The sequence below is a fragment of the Euphorbia lathyris genome, chromosome 1 (assembly GCF_963576675.1).
Source record: "Euphorbia lathyris chromosome 1, ddEupLath1.1, whole genome shotgun sequence".
Classification (NCBI taxonomy): domain Eukaryota; kingdom Viridiplantae; phylum Streptophyta; class Magnoliopsida; order Malpighiales; family Euphorbiaceae; genus Euphorbia; species Euphorbia lathyris.
In genome coordinates this window covers 14,755,155-14,772,203 of record NC_088910.1, presented here as the reverse complement: position 1 = coordinate 14,772,203, position 17,049 = coordinate 14,755,155, and the positions used below count along the sequence as shown (strand labels likewise).

At 32.8% G+C, this 17,049-nt stretch overlaps 1 non-coding gene across 1 annotated transcript; it reads left to right on the top strand.

The window, feature by feature from the left end:
• Positions 1-1,105: 1,105 nt before the first annotated feature.
• LOC136216175 (small nucleolar RNA R71) lies at positions 1,106-1,212 on the top strand. The gene has a single exon (XR_010683165.1). It is a non-coding gene; the product is annotated as a small nucleolar RNA R71 (small nucleolar RNA).
• Positions 1,213-17,049: the final 15,837 nt, after the last annotated feature.

The following is a 17,049-nucleotide window of genomic DNA, read 5'->3' as shown; positions in this document are numbered from 1 at the left end:
AATGGATGAAATTCCTTCCCAACTGGTTTTCTTTGAAATTAAATCTTTGAGGAATTTACCATAATTGGGAATTTGCGTAATTGCATCCATAAACGTCAAATTAATATGCAAATTTTTAAGTTTGTCTAAAAATGTTAAAAATTGTTTGTCATAGTCCTTATTGCGGACTTTGTGTGGAAAAGGTGGTTTGGGTACAAAAGTTTTTGTACTAGAGTCAATTGCTGCATCTTTTTGGTTTAATGTATCTTCTTTGGACTTTGGTAAATCAGTTCCTGGTAAAGTTGAATTTCCGGGCATTTCCGGACCTAAGTAATTCTTCCCTGAACAAAGAGTGATAGCCTTAGCATGCTCTTTCGGGTTTTCTTCCGTATGGCTGGGAAGACTTCCCTCTTTGCGGGATGGAATTGATTTAGCGAGTTGTCCAATTTGAACCTCCAAATTATGGATGCTAGATGATTGGTTTTTAATAAGCTGATCGAATTTATTCTCGATCCGTTTAAAACCATCGTCGTGATTACTTATTTTTCCGCTCATAGCATCAATAAATTTGTCGATTTTAGAAGATAAAGTGCTAATCGTATCTCTTGATTGATTTTGATAATTAGTTGTACGATTTTGATTAGCATTAGCATTATTATTGTTATCTCTCCAGTTAAAGTTAGGATGATTTCTCCATCCAGGATTATATGTATTGGAGTAAGGGTTATTAGTTTGGTTTTGCCCCTGGACAAAATTTACCTGTTCAATTTCACTCATACCTTCATAATCCACATCCGTTTGGATTGGCTTACCATTAGGATCACACGGTGCCATAAACCTATCAATTTTGTGAGATAAGGCAGAAAATTGGGCTTGCAACATCGCAACTGGATCAAGATTCACTATACCTTTAACTGATGACGTAGTTGAGGATGATGGTTTCGCTATTGGTACGTGTCCACGTTCCGTGGGCCACATACTACTGTTGATTGCCATTTCCTCCAGAAGTTCTCTTGCTTGGGCAGATGTTTTCTTCATGAATAACCCTCCAGACATAGCGTCCAATGAACCTCTAGTTGTAGGATTTAGTCCATTATAAAATATTTGCATTAAAAGTTCAGCGGGCAATTGGTGGTGTGGGCATAAACGTTGAAGTTCTTTAAAACGTTCCCAAGCCTCATAAAGAGTTTGATTATCATTTTGAGAAAAAGATGTTAATTCTTTAATGACTCTTGCGGTTTTTGCTAAAGGAAAAAATTTTGATAAAAATGCTTGGGCTAATTGATCCCAAGTCTCAAATGTTGCGACTGGCATAGAATTTAACCACTCTTTGGCTCGATCCTTCAAAGTAAAAGGAAAAAGGCGAAGATTGATTGCCTCTACAGCCACATTTGGTATTTTAAAAGTGTCACAAATTTCTAAGAAATTTGTCAAATGGGTGTTAGGATTTTCGTTAGGTAACCCGTAAAATGTTACGTTATTTTGTAACATATTAAGCAATGCTGGCTTAATCTCAAATTGATTTGCATTTATTTGGGGTCTAACTATACTATTTGTTACACCGGCCACTCCTGGCCTAGCGTAATCCATAAGCGTAGCCATAACTTCTGGCTCAGTAATTCTAGTTTTTAATGGAGTTTTGTTTTTGTTTTTCTTTTCTTTCTTGTTCTTTTTAAGAGTTCTTTCAATTTTTGGGTCAATAGGATCTGGTGACGTGCCTGAACTTCGAGAACTGCGCATGAACCTGAAATTTCGCACGAACCGAAACTACCTTCGAAACAGAATTTGAAAAATAAATATGTTAGTAATTTGAAATAAATAAAATATAAAAGTTTGAATAAGTATAAATAAACCTAGATTCGAAATAAAATACGAAAAATCTAAATTTTTGTCAAAAAATTTGGCGTTCCCCGGCAACGGCGCCAAAAACTTGTTGAGCGATTTCCGCAAGTGCACGGTATACGCTTGTAGTAATAAAAGATATCGATCCCACAGGGAACGTTTTTTAACAAAAACTTATTTTGAATTGGTTAAATATACTTTTAAGATTTATAATATGGAAAATCGTTAAATCGGATTTGGTTTTGAAATTGCTAGAATGAGAATTAGATTAGAGTATGAAGATGTTAGAAAATACTTCTGATTATGAGTGAATTTGCAAGACAGGAACGTTTAGTACTTTTTAGAAAAGTAAACAAATATATTCGTTTGCATTAAGCAAAGAAAACAACTTTAAACTTTGTATAAATTATAACGATGAAATAAATGACGGAACCTCTAATTTTTAGGCTTTGAACTATAGTCAATCCTCCTACGGTCGGGTTAGATCGCTACCTTAACCAAATTAAAACTCTTTCGAGATAGAAATTTTTCTAAGTTGTTTAACAAAGTTTCCTTATAAAGATTTTGAATTAAACTACGTTTTAATGAAAACACCAGCAATCCACTTCGGATCCTTTACCAAAGTGCTGCATAAAAATCTATCGAATAGAACGGACTTTATTAGATGAAATATAAATTGATATAAGTTTACAAAGAACAAGGAGCATGAAAACATTCTACGGCATGCAAGTGAACGGGTTGTCAATCCTTTCCTTGGGTTTCGTTAGAGTTTGTCAGGCTCAGGGCGGATTCTCTACTCAATCTTCTCGCTGAATCTTCGGAATAGAGACTGGTCTATCTACTACCAAAATGAAAACTAAACATGAACAATGTCTAAACGCTACTGTGTTTGTTATTATTGAATAAACAATGTGTGTACATCATATTGCTTTGTCCTCGTTTTGGTGTAATTTGATCTTCGTCGTTTTTAACTCCTTTTGTAAGGTTTTTATTCTATTTTTTGAGCTCTTTTCGTTCCTATTTGGATTTTACCAAATATTTATGTACCTTGTAAGAAAGAAACATATTCGAGAGTAAAAGCATTCTAAATAGGTATAAATAGCATAAATTCGTAGCAATATTGATGTAATTATAGATGATATATTAGGTATATTTTGGGCTTAACACCACGTGTTGGTCCTGTGCAACATGACAAGATTAGTTCTAAGGGGGGGATAGGAACTATTCTAAATTTTTGTCCGTTAAGGCTGACTTCTTTTCGTTAAGAGAAGATTTAGACAGCGGTGCTGAGTAGTTTAAGACACAAGCTTAGTCAACTAGTGACTAAGTCTGTTTCTTTTCTTAAGTCAGGAGATAGCACTTGAGTCTATTCCAAAACTCAGCTTCTCAGTGCACTATACTCAGCGTGAGTCCGTTACTTAGTCAGTTTTATAGCAAGCAATTTATATAAAGGAGTTAAGGGTTAGAAATATGTTACTCAGCAGACGTATCCTGGTTCGGCCTCTCCGCCTACGTCCAGTCCCTGGAATTCCTTCCGAGCTTTTTGAATCCTCTACTGAGCTCTTTAAAGGTAGAGCACGAAACCTTTTACAACAGAAGCTGAGTATAAAAGAGTACCTTCCTCTATTCCTCTACTCACTCCTATCTCTACTACTGAGTACTATACCGAGTACTCAGCTTCTCCTTTCTATACTTCTAGAAATGATAAGTGTTTGTCCTAAACAACAATTGCTAAGACACTTTAGATGAATAAGATCACTCTAGACTTTTACACAAGATTGGAATAGGTGTAAGATTTGCTTTGCTTTTCTCATAGAACTTCGAATATCAATTTGGTCAGCGTTTCGACTTGATTGAAGATCTGCATCGAATGAATGAAATAAATGACGGAACCTCTAATTAATTGGCTTTGAACGCGACAAAACCCTTTCGGGATAGTTGCCCTTAATCAAATTAAAACTCTTTCGAGATGATAATCTGCCTAAGTGTTCAACAAAGTTTCCTTGTAAAGATTTGAATTAAATACGTTTTAATGAAAACACCAGCAGTCACTTTAGTGGATTGGTTACCATAAGTGCTGCATAACGATCTATCGAATAGAACAGACTTTATTAGATGAAATATAAATTGATACAAGTTTACAGAGAACATGGAGCATTGAATTCTTCGACGGCGTGCAAGTGAACGGGTTGATCAATCCTTTCCTTGGGTTTCGTTAGAGTTTGTCAGGCTCAGGGGCGAATCCTCTACTCAATCTTCTCGCTGTAACTTCGTAATAGGGATACGGTCGGCCTCTACCAAAATGAAAACTAAACTGGAAAAATGTCTAAACGTTACTGAATTTTGTTATTAATTTGTAAACAATGTGTGTACATCATATTGTTTTGAACAGAAATGAAATCTAATCTCTGACTCATTTCTGAGTCAGAGTTTTTGCATAAATTCTATACTAATCTCTTTCTTCTACATATATTCAACTCTCCATCAACTCTTTATTTATAGATGTTGAAGAGTCTTGATTGAAGGATCGTGTCCGTTGCAAAAGGACGTCTTTATCCACCCGAACGAACTCGTTTCTTGGATTTAAACATGTGTTCATTGTACTTGGCAGAATTTCTGCTCTTACCGAGAATGGAAATTCTCTGCCGAGAATGAGGAAGTGATTTTTCAGCCTTCGGACGAAAGGGGGAAGGTGACTGGCGACGCGTGTCGCGACCGAGAATTTTGAGATTCTCGGTCGCGGCCCCCAAATTCTCTACCGAGAATTTTGAGATTCCCTGCCGAGAATGTGCATTTTTCTCTGTTTCTGACTTCGTTTTTGTCCTCGTTTTGGTGTAATTGATCTTTGTTGTTTTTGACTCCTTTTGTAAGGTTTTTCTTCTGTTTTTGAGCTCTTTTCGTTCCTATTTGGATTTTACCAAATATTTATGTACCTTACAAGAAAGAAACATATTCGAGAGTAAAAGTATTCTAAACAGGTATGAATAACATAAATTCGTAGCAATATTGATGTAATTATTGATAATATTTTAGGTCTATTTTGGGCTTAACAAATCTCCACACTTAATCTTTTGCTAGTCCCGAGCAAAATTTCACTGAATTTATTCTCGAACTAATCTCTTTATAAAAATAAAACATATATCTTGGTATTACTTTTTGAATTAGTTAAGCCGAAAAGACTAACTTCGCATGACAAATTTATACGCAAAATATCAAACTAACTTAGTATAAATACGATATATCATTCGTCTTGTATTTCTAATTTTGAATTGAAGCATTCGGGACGATGTATAAGCACGCATGTTATTGAGTCTTTCATCTCAAGGCATTTCAAAGCACAAAATTTCTTTCCCAAACCTAAACTAATATATAAGATATATTAAAATGAATAAGTACTTGATTATAATTTATTTGCTTGGTTACGCCCGAAATAAGGGTGGTTTCAACCGTAACCTTCTACGTATATATTTTTTTAGTGTTCGCTTAAGAGGTACCGACCATGCCATGGGTGGACGCAATCGTTACTTTAAACTTAAACACGCTTATTATTATTATTTTTTTAACGTTCCTTCCATACCTCGATTGTGATAAGGGTGGTCGCAACCGTGGCCAAAAGTAAACGGTACTTAATTTTCTTCCCTTTCATACATCGATTGTGATAAGGGTGGTCTCAATCGTGGCCAAAAGTTAAGAATTCAACTAATTAACATGAATTATAAAATTGTAACTTGGGAAAAAGAAAAATAGCACATTCATCCTATATTGATTTGAAAATTCAACATGTATTATGGCTAAAGTTTCCTTAAAAACTCCAATTGGTGTTAATGTAAGACGAAATCAAACCGAGCTAAAAATTTGTTAGTTCAATTTAATGCCTATAAACCTAATTGAAAATTTAAAATAAGATTTATTGTATCATGAATTGCATGATATAAAATAGAGATTGAAAATAAAGAATTTATTAACTAAATACATTCACTCGAGACAATTTTTATACTTAAAATCGTATCGGAGATTTGTGGAAAAAATCGTATCGGAGATTTGTGAAAAATTTTGAAAAATATTACCCGTATAGAAATATCATTTCTAACGATAATGATAACCTAAAAATAATCATAAGTTAAAATATATTAAACATATAAAAATGTTATTGAAAATGTGTTGCAAAATATGTTGCACTTGCACAAAAACAAGTGTTGCGTTTATAAATTTTGGTTTAAAAATTATTCGTTGCATTTATTCGTACTAAAAATAAAATGATATATGCAATATCTCCTCCCACACTTAAATTGGACCATGTCCTCATTGGTGCAAAAATTGATAAAACACGAAAAATGTGTACGAAATAAATCATAAAAATAGATAAATATGAAATGGAGTTTATCCAATCAGAAATAGAAATAGAAATTGGACCAAACTTATTAAAAAAAATAACAGAAGAGAATAAAGGAGTGGAGAAAAGATAAGATAAAACCTATTCTTGTGAAGGGAACCCGGTGGAGATGGTGTGGTCACGACGTTGTGACGACGGAAAAATGATAATAACCGGCGTCATGGTGACGTGTGTTAGCTTCTCAAAGTATGGATATTGGCATCCACCGCGGAAATTCTGGAACTCATTTCTTGATTGTTTTCAACAATATCATCTAACCGCAAATTCATTTGATTGTTTGGTTCATTCATATGGTTCCAAATATGTTGCAAATTATCTTGAGCAATACGGTGCTCATTACGAACATGCCCTGGTGCTTGTACTGAGGCATCAACATGCTCTGCGTACTTACCTTCTTCTTACATATCGGCAGCCCTACCAAAATTCGCTTGCTCATTACCATCCTCTGTAATACCATTATAATGTGAATTTGGAATACCAACATCGAACTTGCAAAACTAGCCAATAGTGGCTAACCATTAAAGGAATGTGTAAAATTGTGGCATAAGCCAATATTGGAAAAGACTTAGGATGATGTATGTGAAAACTACTCCATAATACTCGTAGCATTCAAAACAATACTCGTAATCAAAGGACGCATATGAACGTGCTTATTGGTGGAAATGGAAACATGGACTCAATTGTCAAAAGGTAATCCAATTTAATCCACCACAAAATCCTTGAAGATGTAATCCAAAACAAATAAATAAATCCGGACTTCTAATCCTTTACCTTTTTAACATACCCAAAAAGAAAATGGGATAAAAATGTATTGAAATGGAAAGTACTATTATCCCTAACGAGTTTGCTAGAAGTGTACTTGAGATTAATTTCATCCAAACTAGGCAAATTATGTCCAACCCGGATTGGTTTGAAAATTGATGGCTTAACAATAAAGTGTTTTGTAGGATATCCAAACCAAATACTCATCTTGTCATCCCCAACTTCATAAAATTAACCTAAATCCTAAATATAATCCGCTCATTCGTTTTAGAGTAGGAAAGAGTAACCAATACAATAAGGTTGTTTCACTATGCCTATGTCCATAAAAATGCTTGTACCGCTGCCCGTCCTAATCTGAAATAATGTTGAATGGATCCATATTCAACATGCAAACAATTATTAGAGGTAGAGGAAACCTTATGAGTAACCTTCTTATGTTTAGGCATGGTGTGGAAAAAGGGTTAGGTTATGGATGTGGTGTTTGGGAAAGATGTATTTTGGGTAGGTAAAAATTTGGTAAAAGTAAAGGTGATATGGTGTGGAATTAATTGTACTGGGAAGAGTTAGGATTGTGTAATTGGGAAAAATAGGAGGTGATGTAAGGTTTGTGTAAGGGATAGGTATATATAGGTATGAATATAGGTGTTAGGAATTAGTGTAGGAATAGGAAAAGGTTGCAAAATTGGATAAATTTGTGCCTATACCCGTCCTACAGGTCGCGTGTCGCGACCGAGAATCGCAAAGCCGTGGCCGCGGCACGCGACTTTCAAGCAATTTTCTGTCCTGAAAATGGCTGTTCTTGCTGCTCATACCGAGAATTATTAATTCTCGGTAGAGAATTGGTCAATTGTGGCTATTTTGGTGCCATTGGACTTGGTTTGTGCAATTTTGTTGATGGATTGGTTCCTGAACTTAATATAAAATGTCCCTGTACTTAAAAACTAAAATAAACGACATTAATCGCAAGGAAAACCAAAGGTTTATCCTTATTAAAGTTTGAGTAAAGAAACATTAAATGCTGAATTAGAGTTAATGTAGAATCAATGCTCATTAATTCACATAAGTTGAATGAACAAGCATTTGAATGGAAATTAATCTTTTATAAGGTAAATAAATAAATAACGAATGTATATCAACTCTTAAATACGAGTAATAATTTAATCATAGTAAAGTTTAGGTATTGGCAATGTATGTGAAATAATCAAATTAACACAGAAGTAGTTAAACATTATAAACAGATTCATTGAAAAGATATACTGTTTCATTTTGATAAGTACATACGGATATATGTTAAATAATTATCATGATTAACATAAATGAATCAACAAATAAAAAGTAAACTTGATGATTTAATTAAAAAATGAAAATTCACTATTATGTTCAATAGTTAATAATGATTATAACTTATTAGCATTGAAGATATATAAGAACAGATTCATTTGCTAATAGTTTATAAATTTTAACAGACATAACCCAGAACATTAAGATTAAAGTATGAAAATGAAACAAAGTTTTTATGGCATAACACATATCTGCATAAATGAATAGTAACATATGTACAAGAAAGATTAAAAATAAACCTAAATACAAAAGCAAACAAATGAAAATTAAACAAATCAAATTATTAATCACTTATTCATAAATGAACAAGAACATAAATGAACAAGGAATGTTTAGGCAAATCTGAATGCTTCAGATTAATGAAATAATAAACAGGTTCATTTTAACATCATATACACATTCATGTTGAAGGCTATACTGTTTCATTTTACAGATTCATTCTAATAACTTGCACAGAAAACATTTACTAATCAAAAATAAATAAAGAATCAAACTTGATATGCTATCAAAATTTAAAAACATATGTACAGAACAAAACTTATAAAATTAATGTTCATGAACTTGTTCAATAGTTATGAATGATGATACCGTATCAGTATGTAATCTATATGAAAAGTCAGATGTGTGGAAACATTTTTGAAATTGAATACAGATGCATGAAAAATAATTACAGATTCATGTTAAAACTTAGATTCAGATGTATTCATATAACATGTATGGTTAACGTATTTTTAAGCAAAAAGAATCAAAGAATCAAACCTGATAGTCTATTAAAATTAGAAGAACACATATACATAAGAACACAAAGAACATACATTTATAAAAATAAGAACAAACCTATGTAAAATCAAACAGAACAAAAACAAATTAAACTAAATTCTCATCCTGCTGAATTGGGATTCACTTAGCCCGATAACGAGCAATCGTCGCTTGCACGAAGATCTGTCTTTCTTCCGCAGAAAGAACTCGTGGGCCAACCCATATGGCAAGCAGCAGCATTCTTCTTGGAAGATTCATGCTTGGTAGTCATGTTTATGTTTAAAGGAAAAAGTCTCTGTAACTTTTTGAAAAGTTTGAATAATTGGAGAAGAATATCAGATTTTGTCTGAAAGAGATGAAAAGAATGGAAATCTGATCTTCTCTAATTATTTATAATGATGATAGGAAGAATTAATGTGTCTGTTTGTGGTTTTGAAAAGAAGAAAAAGTTTCTGTAACTTTGTTTTTAAATGTGTGATAACTGAGAAGAAATCAGATTTTGTCTGATAGAGATGAATAGAAAATGGAAGTAACAAAAATATGATCTTTTCCAATTACTTATAATCAATCCAGGACAAATCAAGGTGTCTATTGGGATTAAAAAGGTGTAAATTCACACCATTTGAATATGAAGAAACTTAATTTTTCAAAACTTTCAGCAATGGTGCATGAACCGAAGAAGGAAGAAGAGATACAGGTCCGATATACACCCGTGTCGCGACCGTGAATGGCAATCCGCGGTCGCGAAATTGTTTTTTTTTTTCACTGAAGTTACCGAGAATTTTTAAATTCTCGGCAGAGAATTTCAATTCTCGGTAAGTTCAGAAGTTTTTTACTTGTTGAGCGATTTCCGCAAGTGCACGGTATACGCTTATAGTAATAAAAGATATCGATCCCACAGGGAACGTTTTTTTAACAACACTTATTTATAATCGGTTGAATTTTACTTTTAAAGGTTTATAATATGGAAATCGTTGAATTGGATTTTGGTTATGAAATTGCTAGAATGAGAATTAGATTAGAATATGAAAATGTTAGAAAAAATATTCTGATTTAAGAATGAATTTGCAAAACAGGAACGTTCAGTACTTTTTAGAAAAGTAAACTAATGTATTCGTTTGCATTAAGCAAAGAAACAACTTTAAACTTTGTATGAATTATAAAGATGAAATAAATGACGAAACCTCTAATTAATTGGCTTTGAACGCGACAAAACCCTTTCGGGATAGTTGCCCTTAATCAAATTAAAACTCTTTCGAGATGATAATCTGCCTAAGTGTTCAACAAAGTTTCCTTGTAAAGATTTGAATTAAATAAGTTTTAATGAAAACACCAGCAGTCACTTTAGTGGATTGGTTACCATAAGTGCTGCATAACGATCTATCGAATAGAACAGACTTTATTAGATGAAATATAAATTGATACAAGTTTACAGAGAACATGGAGCATTGAATTCTTCGACGGCGTGCAAGTGAACGGGTTGATCAATCCTTTCCTTGGGTTTCGTTAGAGTTTGTCAGGCTCAGGGGCGAATCCTCTACTCAATCTTCTCGCTGTAACTTCGTAATAGGGATACGGTCGGCCTCTACCAAAATGAAAACTAAACTGGAACAATGTCTAAACGTTACTGAATTTTGTTATTAATTTGTAAACAATGTGTGTACATCAGATTGTTTTGAACAGAAATGAAATCTAATCTCTGACTCATTTCTGAGTCAGAGTTTTTGCATAAATTCTATACTAATCTCTTTCTTCTACATATATTCAACTCTCCATCAACTCTTTATTTATAGATGTTGAAGAGTCTTGATTGAAGTGTCGTGTCCGTTGTGAAGAGACGTATCCGTTGCGAAGGATCGTGTCCGTTGCAAAAGGACGTCTTTATCCACCCGAACGAACGCGTTTCTTGGATTTAAACATGTGTTCATTGTACTTGGCAGAATTTCTGCTCTTATCGAGAATGGAAATTCTCTACCGAGAATGAGGAAGTGATTTTTCAGCCTTCGGACGAAAGGGGGAAGGTGACTGGCGACGCGTGTCGCGACCGAGAATTTTGAGATTCTCGGTCGCGGCCCCCAAATTCTCTACCGAGAATTTTGAGATTCCCTGCCGAGAATGTGCATTTTTCTCTGTTTCTGACTTCGTTTTTGTCCTCGTTTTGGTGTAATTGATCTTTGTTGTTTTTGACTCCTTTTGTAAGGTTTTTCTTCTGTTTTTGAGCTCTTTTCGTTCCTATTTGGATTTTACCAAATATTTATGTACCTTACAAGAAAGAAACATATTCGAGAGTAAAAGTATTCTAAACAGGTATGAATAACATAAATTCGTAGCAATATTGATGTAATTATTGATAATATTTTAGGTCTATTTTGGGCTTAACAAATCTCCACACTTAATCTTTTGCTAGTCCCGAGCAAAATTTCACTGAATTTATTCTCGAACTAATCTCTTTATAAAAATAAAACATATATCTTGGTATTACTTTTTGAATTAGTTAAGCCGAAAAGACTAACTTCGCATGGCAAATTTATACGCAAAATATCAAACTAACTTAGTATAAATACGATATATCATTCGTCTTGTATTTCTAATTTTGAATTGAAGCATTCGGGACGATGTATAAGCACGCATGTTATTGAGTCTTTCATCTCAAGGCATTTCAAAGCACAAAATTTCTTTCCCAAACCTAAACTAATATATAAGATATATTAAAATGAATAAGTACTTGATTGTAATTTATTTGCTTGGTTACGCCCGAAATAAGGGTGGTTTCAACCGTAACCTTCTACGTATATATTTTTTTAGTGTTCGCTTAAGAGGTACCGACCATGCCATGGGTGGACGCAATCGTTACTTTAAACTTAAACACGCTTATTATTATTATTTTTTTAACGTTCCTTCCATACCTCGATTGTGATAAGGGTGGTCGCAACCGTGGCTAAAAGTAAACGGTACTTAATTTTCTTCCCTTTCATACCTCGATTGTGATAAGGGTGGTCTCAATCGTGGCCAAAAGTTAAGAATTCAACTAATTAACATGAATTATAAAATTGTAACTTGGGAAAAAGAAAAATAGCACATTCATCCTATATTGATTTGAAAATTCAACATGTATTATGGCTAAAGTTTCCTTAAAAACTCCAATTGGTGTTAATGTAAGACGAAATCAAACCGAGCTAAAAATTTGTTAGTTCAATTTAATGCCTATAAACCTAATTGAAAATTTAAAATAAGATTTATTGTATCATGAATTGCATGATATAAAATAGAGATTGAAAATAAAGAATTTATTAACTAAATACATTCACTCGAGACAATTTTTATACTTAAAATCGTATCGGAGATTTGTGAAAAAAATCGTATCGGAGATTTGTGAAAAATTTTGAAAAATATTACCCGTATAGAAATATCATTTCCAACGATAATGATAACCTAAAAATAATCATAAGTTAAAATATATTAAACATATAAAAATGTTATTGAAAATGTGTTGCAAAATATGTTGCAAAATATGTTGCACTGCACAAAAACAAGTGTTGCGTTTATAAATTTTGGTTTAAAAATTATTCGTTGCATTTATTCGTACTAAAAATAAAATGATATATGCAATATCTCCTCCCACACTTAAATTGGACCATGTCCTCATTGGTGCAAAAATTGATAAAACACGAAAAATGTGTACGAAATAAATCATAAAAATAGATAAATATGAAATGGAGTTTATCCAATCAGAAATAGAAATTGAAATTGGACCAAACTTAATAAAAAAAATAACAGAAGAGAATAAAGGAGTGGAGAAAAGATAAGATAAAACCTATTCTTGTGAAGGGAACCCGGTGGAGATGGTGTGGTCACGACGTTGTGACGACGGAAAAATGATAATAACCGGCGTCATGGTGACGTGTGTTCGCTTCTCAAAGTATGGATATTGGCATCCACCGCGGAAATTCTGGAACTCATTTCTTGATTGTTTTCAACAATATCATCTAACCGCAAATTCATTTGATTGTTTGGTTCATTCATATGGTTCCAAATATGTTGCAAATTATCTTGAGCAATACGGTGCTCATTACGAACATGCCCTGGTGCTTGTACTGAGGCATCAACATGCTCCGCGTACTTACCTTCTTCTTACATATCGGCAGCCCTACCAAAATTCGCTTGCTCATTACCATCCTCTGTAATACCATTATAATGTGAATTTGGAATACCAACATCGAACTTGCAAAACTAGCCAATAGTGGCTAACCATTAAAGGAATGTGTAAAATTGTGGCATAAGCCAATATTGGAAAATACTTAGGATGATGTATGTGAAAACTACTCCATAATACTCGTAGCATTCAAAACAATACTCGTAATCAAAGGACACATAGGAACGTGCTTATTGGTGGAAATGGAAACATGGACTCAATTGTCAAAAGGTAATCCAATTTAATCCACCACAAAATCCTTGAAGATGTAATCCAAAACAAATAAATAAATCCGGACTTCTAATCCTTTACCTTTTTAACATACCCAAAAAGAAAATGGGATAAAAATGTATTGAAATGGAAAGTACTATTAGGATATCCAAACCAAATACTCATATTGTCATCCCCAACTTCATAAAATTAACCTAAATCCTAAATATAATCTGCTCATTCGTTTTAGAGTAGGAAAGAGTAACCAATACAATAAGGCTGTTTCACTATGCCTATGTCCATAAAAGTGCTTGTACCGCTGCCCGTCCTAATCTGAAATAATGTTGAATGGATCCATATTCAACATGCAAACAATTATTAGAGGTAGAGGAAACCTTATGAGTAACCTTCTTATGTTTAGGCATGGTGTGGAAAAAGGGTTAGGTTATGGATGTGGTGTTTGGGAAAGATGTATTTTGGGTAGGTAAAAATTTGGTAAAAGTAAAGGTGATATGGTGTGGAATTAATTGTACTGGGAAGAGTTAGGATTGTGTAATTGGGAAAAATAGGAGGTGATGTAAGGTTTGTGTAAGGGATAGGTATATATAGGTATGAATATAGGTGTTAGGAATTAGTGTAGGAATAGGAAAAGGTTGCAAAATTGGATAAATTTGTGCCTATACCCGTCCTACAGGTCGCGTGTCGCGACCGAGAATCGCAAAGCCGTGGCCGCGGCACGCGACTTTCAAGCAATTTTCTGTCCTGAAAATGGCCGTTCTTGCTGCTCATACCGAGAATTATTAATTCTCGGTAGAGAATTGGTCAATTGTGGCTATTTTGGTGCCATTGGACTTGGTTTGTGCAATTTCGTTGATGGATTGGTTCCTGAACTTAATATAAAATGTCCATGTACTTAAAAACTAAAATAAACGACATTAATCGCAAGGAAAACCAAAGGTTTATCCTTATTAAAGTTTGAGTAAAGAAACATTAAATGCTGAATTAGAGTTAATGTAGAATCAATGCTCATTAATTCACATCAGTTGAATGAACAAGCATTTGAATGGAAATTAATCTTTTATAAGGTAAATAAATAAATAACGAATGTATATCAACTCTTAAATACGAGTAATCATTTAATCATAGTAAAGTTTAGGTATTGGCAATGTATGTGAAATAATCAAATTAACACAGAAGTAGTTAAACATTATAAACAGATTCATTGAAAAGATATACTGTTTCATTTTGATAAGTGCATACGGATATATGTTAAATAATTATCATGATTAACATAAATGAATCAACAAATAAAAAGTAAACTTGATGATTTAATTAAAAAATGAAAATTCACTATTATGTTCAATAGTTAATAATGATTATAACTTATTAGCATTGAAGATATATATGAACAGATTCATTTGCTGATAATTTATAAATTTTAACAGACATAACCCAGAACATTAAGATTAAAGTATGAAAATGAAACAAAGTTTTTATGGCATAACACATATCTGCATAAATGAATAGTAACATATGTACAAGAAAGATTAAAAATAAACCTAAATACAAAAGCAAACAAATGAAAATTAAACAAATCAAATTATTAATCACTTATTCATAAATGAACAAGAACATAAATGAACAAGGAATGTTTAGGCAAATCTGAATACTTCAGATTAATGAAATAATAAACAGATTCATTTTAACATCATATACACATTCATGTTGAAGGCTATACTGTTTCATTTTACAGATTCATTCTAATAACTTGCACAGAAAACATTTACTAATCAAAAATAAATAAAGAATCAAACTTGATATGCTATCAAAATTTAAAAACATATGTACAGAACAAAACTTATAAAATTAATGTTCATGAACTTGTTCAATAGTTATGAATGATGATACCGTATCAGTATGTAATCTATATGAAAAGTCAGATGTGTGGAAACATTTATGAAATTGAATACAGATGCATGAAAAATAATTACAGATTCATGTTAAAACTTAGATTCAGATGTATTCATATAACTTGTATGGTTAACGTATTTTTAAGCAAAAAGAATCAAAGAATCAAACCTGATAGTCTATTAAAATTAGAAGAACACATATACATAAGAACACAAAGAACATACATTTATAAAAATAAGAACAAACCTATGTAAAATCAAACAGAACAAAAACAAATTAAACTAAATTCTCATCCTGCTGAATTGGGATTCACTTAGCCCGATAACGAGCAATCGTCGCTTGCACGAAGATCTGTCTTTCTTCCGCAGAAAGAACTCGTGGGCCAACCCATATGGCGAGCAGCAACATTCTTCTTGAAAGATTCATGCTTGGTAGTCATGTTTATGTTTAAAGGAAAAAGTCTCTGTAACTTTTTGAAAAGTTTGAATAATTGGAGAAGAATATCAGATTTTGTCTGAAAGAGATGAAAAGAATGGAAATCTGATCTTCTCTAATTATTTATAATGATGATAGGAAGAATTAATGTGTCTGTTTGTGGTTTTGAAAAGAAGAAAAAGTTTCTGTAACTTTGTTTTTAAATGTGTGATAACTGAGAAGAAATCAGATTTTGTCTGATAGAGATGAATAGAAAATGGAAGTAACAAAAATCTGATCTTTTCCAATTACTTATAATCAATCCAGGACAAATCAAGGTGTCTATTGGGATTAAAAAGGTGTAAATTCACACCATTTGAATATGAAGAAACTTAATTTTTCAAAACTTTCAGCAATGGTGCATGAACCGAAGAAGGAAGAAGAGATACAGGTCCGATATACACCCGTGTCGCGACCGTGAATGGCAATCCGCGGTCGCGAAATTGTTTTTTTTTTCGCTGAAGTTACAGAGAATTTCAATTCTCGGTAAGTTCAGAAGTTTTTTACTTGTTGAGCGATTTCCGCAAGTGCACGGTATACGCTTATAGTAATAAAAGATATCGATCCCACAGGGAACGTTTTTTTAACAAAACTTATTTATAATCGGTTGAATTTTACTTTTAAAGGTTTATAATATGGAAATCGTTGAATTGGATTTTGGTTATGAAATTGCTAGAATGAGAATTAGATTAGAATATGAAAATGTTAGAAAATATTCTGATTTAAGAATGAATTTGCAAAACAGGAACGTTCAGTACTTTTTAGAAAAGTAAACTAATGTATTCGTTTGCATTAAGCAAAGAAACAACTTTAAACTTTGTATGAATTATAAAGATGAAATAAATGACGGAACCTCTAATTAATTGGCTTTGAACGCGACAAAACCCTTTCGGGATAGTTGCCCTTAATCAAATTAAAACTCTTTCGAGATGATAATCTGCCTAAGTGTTCAACAAAGTTTCCTTGTAAAGATTTGAATTAAATACGTTTTAATGAAAACACCAGCAGTCACTTTAGTGGATTGGTTACCATAAGTGCTGCATAACGATCTATCGAATAGAACAGACTTTATTAGATGAAATATAAATTGATACAAGTTTACAGAGAACATGGAGCATTGAATTCTTCGACGGCGTGCAAGTGAACGGGTTGATCAATCCTTTCCTTGGGTTTCGTTAAAGTTTGT